The sequence below is a fragment of the Macadamia integrifolia genome, unplaced genomic scaffold (assembly GCF_013358625.1).
Source record: "Macadamia integrifolia cultivar HAES 741 unplaced genomic scaffold, SCU_Mint_v3 scaffold1775, whole genome shotgun sequence".
NCBI lineage: Eukaryota > Viridiplantae > Streptophyta > Magnoliopsida > Proteales > Proteaceae > Macadamia > Macadamia integrifolia.
The window spans coordinates 14,064-18,845 of NW_024868346.1; the positions used below are offsets into that span (position 1 = coordinate 14,064).

The 4,782-nt window shown below is 38.0% G+C and overlaps 1 non-coding gene across 1 annotated transcript; it reads right to left on the reverse strand.

The window, feature by feature from the left end:
* Nucleotides 1-4,072: 4,072 nt before the first annotated feature.
* Nucleotides 4,073-4,179, reverse strand: LOC122064817. Its single transcript, XR_006135832.1, has one exon. It is a non-coding gene; the product is annotated as a small nucleolar RNA R71 (small nucleolar RNA).
* Nucleotides 4,180-4,782: the final 603 nt, after the last annotated feature.

The following is a 4,782-nucleotide window of genomic DNA, read 5'->3' on the forward strand; positions in this document are numbered from 1 at the left end:
AATGACTTCAACAAGCCTTTACCACTGTTGCATCAAGCTCTCATTTTTTTTTTTTGATGGATCAAGGATGGGGAATTAACTGTCATTGATAAACTAGTGCAGGTGGCAATTTTCTTTTAGGGGATGGAATCCTGGATAAGAATTAATGGACCAATAGGCGAACGACAGATACCTAATGGCCTTGTATGCCAAATGGTAATTTTTAGGGGACAAAATCTTGGATAAAAATTAACAGACCAATAGGCATACGATAGATAATGGCATTATATACCAAATGAAAATTCTTGGGGGACACAAATTATGATGATCTTTTAGGATACCTTGATTATTAATTTAGGAACCAATTTGTTGCCTTGAGATGGTTGAGACCGCACTTGCATATGTTAAGTTACCTACATATCCCTCGAAAGGAATCAGGTCTGACGTAGTTCAAGCTATTCACCATTTTAGATATAATATTTCTTGAGTTGATCCATGTTGACCAGTCCAGGTATTTTTTCACCATTGGGGTCTATAAGTTTCACAGCTTTTCTTGGAAAAATCTCTTTGACATTGAAAGGGCCACTCCAGTTAGGCCAGAATTTCCCTTTGGGGTCATGAATTGGGGTTCTTTGTTCTCAAAGAACAAGTTCACCCTCTTCTTTGTGGTGGGGCTTCACATTCTTGTTAAAGGCCCTAGCCATCCTCAGTTGATATTTCTTCAGATTATCCATGGCTTTCATGCGCCTTTCATCGAGAAAATTGAGCTCATCATGGCTGGCCTTCACCCACTTTCCTTTAGGTAGCTGACTATCAAGAAGCACCCTTAGGGATGGTACTAAGATTTTCACGGGTAGAACAGCCTCTACCCCATATACCAAAGAGAAAGGGATTGCCCTCGTCAAGGATCGTACAGAAGTCCGGTATACCCATAAGGCAAGGGGTAACTTATCAGCCCAATCCTTGTGTGTTTCTGTCATTTTCTGCAGGATGACTTTGATGTTTTTGTTGGCTGCTTCCACTACCCCGTTGGTCTATAGCCTGTAAGTGGTAGAGTAATGCCTTCTGATACCGAACTTTATACAGATTTTTTCGGTCTTGCCCCAGAAATGGGATCCCTGATCTGATATCAATTCTTACGGTACTTCATATCAAAAAATTATATTTTCTTGAATGAATTTGGCTACCTTAGCAGATGTGAGGACCGCATATGACTGAGCTTCTACCCATTTGGTGAAATAATTAATGGCTACCAAGATGAACTCATGACCATTGGATGCCTTAAGGTTGATTTTTCCAATGATATTGATGAGCACATTTATGTGTGAAATCTAGGGTAGTAAAACATGCATTTTACATATTTAGAATGGAGCTACCTTGGGTTTTACTCTCTTTTTGCAGGTTTTATATTTTCAAGGCCTTAAGGACTATCGGGCGCTATATCTTCAATTTTACATGTAAAGAGGTCCTATTTCTTTCCATGGTTGCGAAGAGGACGAAATTCTGAGCAAGATGGACGTGTTCAATTAAAAGTACACATTCGTTTGGTCACCCGTACAAATGATTATTCTTTTTCGGGTCAGAAAAAAGAATAATGGATCAGAACTGAACCGAGATGCAGAACCAGCCCGTTTGCAATTGTCCCAGAGGTACAAGGAATACTCCAAATGCCAACAAGGATCGATGGACCACATCCTTAAGTGATTAAAGATTTGTTTTTGGTAACAACAACTACCTAGCTTAGTTGGTGAGCTATGGTGTACAAAATTCCCTTGCTCACCAAGAGGTCTCAAGTTCGAATCTCATGGCTGTTTTTTTTTAGAGAATTTGTTGAAGATTTCCTGCTTTTCACTCACTTAAAGCACTAAGGGCATGGAGGGGATTTCCACATCAAATTAGAAGCAAGCAAAATCGTGGAAGCAAGAAGAGAAGAAAAAGAAAAAAAAAAGGAAAGCAAAATCGTGGAAGCAAGAAGAGAAGAAAAAAAAAAGGAAAGAAAAAAAAGGGAGAACCAAAGATTGTCCAAATCTTCTCTCTCCTCCACATCATCACCAAAGATTGTCCAAATCACACAAAGGAAGAAAAAAATCGTCCCTAGGAGATAGAAAAAAGAAGAAAAATAAATTAGAAAAAAAAAAGGAAAGAAAATAAGTAAAAAATTATAGGAAATTTCTCAAAATTTATTTCTCTCTTCTCTCTCCTCCATCTTAGCACTTTTGGACTCAAAAGATCTCACAATCAATTGTGGGTTTCTCTCTTTTAGGAAAGAGAAAATTGTTACCCTACCTCTCCATTCTCTATAAATACAACTCATGTAGGAGGAGGAGACACAATTCATTCTTCTTCTAGTTTTTTTTAGTTGCTCTCTCTTTCTCTTTCTCTCTCTTTGGTTCTAGTTCTTCTCTATTTTTGTTTTAATCACTTTTGTAATATTTTTTTTATGTCAATTAATGCAAGCACTTTTTTATTTTTATTCAGTCTTTTTATGTTTATGATTTATGCAATTGAGTTGTAATTTTTTAAGTTATAGTTCTAGGCTTAGATCTAGGTGACAAGATCACGAGCCGTGGAGCAATTTTTTTTCAAGTTCAAGCATTGATTCAAGTAAGTAGGCTCCTTCAGTAGTCTTCTCTCTCCCCTCTCATTCCCTCTTCTGACTACCCTTTCTTTCTTAATTTAGGATTTTTATTTTCAGTCGTTACATTATTGCTATTCCTTTCCCCCAAGGTTCATGGCTAGTGTATGTGTTGGCTTTGCCCCTCCTAGCCATAGAACCATCAATTTATTATTTTTATTTTAATTGTCTCCCTTTCCCTAAAGCCAAGTAGAGTAACCCTTGTAAGAGTGACTCTCTGGTCAAGTAGGGAAGCTCATATTATGATGCATCCCTCGGCCTAAGTAGAGAAACCTACTTGTGAGTCTCTCTCTAGCTTTATCCCCTTTCTTTTACTTTATTTTTATTTCAGCATTTTTTTCCTTTATTTATTTATTTTTTTTTTAATTGCGTGGGTTGTTTATTTTCAGTTATTTATTTATTTAATTTTAATTGCGTGGCTTGCGTCTTTAAATTCTTAGATGACGAATGGTTAGGACGTTATTTTAGATACATATGTTTAGGACGGTATTAGAATTAGATCACAACCATTAATCAGTTCACTTTCGCTTTATTAAAAGAAATAAAAAATAAAGTGGTTGTTCTCCCTGTGTTCGACTTGTTGCTACACTGATCCGTACGCTTGCGGTTACATTTTAAATCTCAAACAAGTTTTTGGCGCCGTTGCCGGGGAGACAGTTCCATGTTATTTTTCACTTTCTTTTGGTAAATCGGAGTGCTTTGTTTGCTTTGTTTTATATTTTTTCTTTTTTTTTTATTGAATTCCTGAGAAGAACAACTTGCAATAATAGTTGTATCAGTGGAGGTCGCCATGCCTCACAGTATGATAAAGACAGGTTTCGCCCTGTAGCAGTACCTCAGGAATTGACCTGGGCAACCCCGGATCCCTGCCGGTAAGCTCCCAAAAAGCAAAAAAAAAAAATCAAAAAAAAAGTTTTGCCATCCATTCTTTTGTGCTTGTCTTACTTTAGTTGTGGGTAGTTTTTCTGTTGCATGAGTGTTAAGTGGGTACGTAATACATTGAATTGGTTAGAAAGAAGAGATCCAACAAGTAGTGACCCTATACGTTTGCTCTCTTTAAAACCCTTCAATATGGGAGACCAACAGCAAAACCCTTCACCTAAATCTCTGAAAGATAGGTTCTACCCTGCTAGAACAGCCCAACCTTCCTGCAGAGTTCTACCACAAGCCCAGGGCAATAATTTTGAACTCAAATCTCAATACATCACTATGTTGCCCCACTTTCATGGGTTGACCTCTGAGGATGCATACCTATTTCTAAGGGAATTTGAAGAGGTATGTGTTCTAATTAAGATCCAACAGCTTTCTGATGATGCTGTTAAGCTTAGGTTTATCACTTTTGCATTGAAAGACCAAGCTAAGAAGTGGTTGTATGGATTACCCACAAATTTCATAACCTCATGGGAACAGTTCATAGTTGTCTTCCTTAAGAATTTTTTCCCAACTCACAAGACCAATAAGCTTAGAAGTGATATCCTTCAGTTTAGGCAAAAGCCTAGTGAGTCATTTTCCAAACTTATGGAGAGATTCAAGGATCTACTCCAAGAATGCCCTCACCATGGCCTAGACCTATGGCATTTATGTCAAATAATTTATGAGGGTATTGATTACCCAACTAAACAAATGATAGCGTCTATGTGCCCTGAGGGATTCACATCCTTTACAGATGAAGGAAAGGCATGGGAATTTTTACTTGACATAGCTGACAAAACCCGTGAGTGGGAATCAACCCAAGAGAGTGAAAGAACCATAGGAGGAAAAGGATATTTTGTGGATGGGATAGTAGCCAAGGAAGCCCATTTGGATAGCCTAATCAAGAGGATTGAGGCTATTGTTCCTAGAGAGCCATCATCAGTCAATTTGGTTAAGATTTGTGCTTGGTGCCAGTCCCCTAGACATGTCATAGAAGAATGCCCTAACACCTCTGGGGGCACTTCTAATGATAGTGTTAATGCCTTATACCAGAATAATCCATATAGTAACACATACAATCCAGGATGGAGAAATCACCCAAATTTCTCTTGGAATCAGGGCAACCAAGCAGGACCTTCCAATTTCTATAATCAAGGTCAACCTGGACCCCAAAGGCCTCCCTTTGCACAACAATATTTTTTCCAAAATACTTTTCCTAGGTCAAATGTAGGACCTCAAGCGAGTTTTCCTAGGGC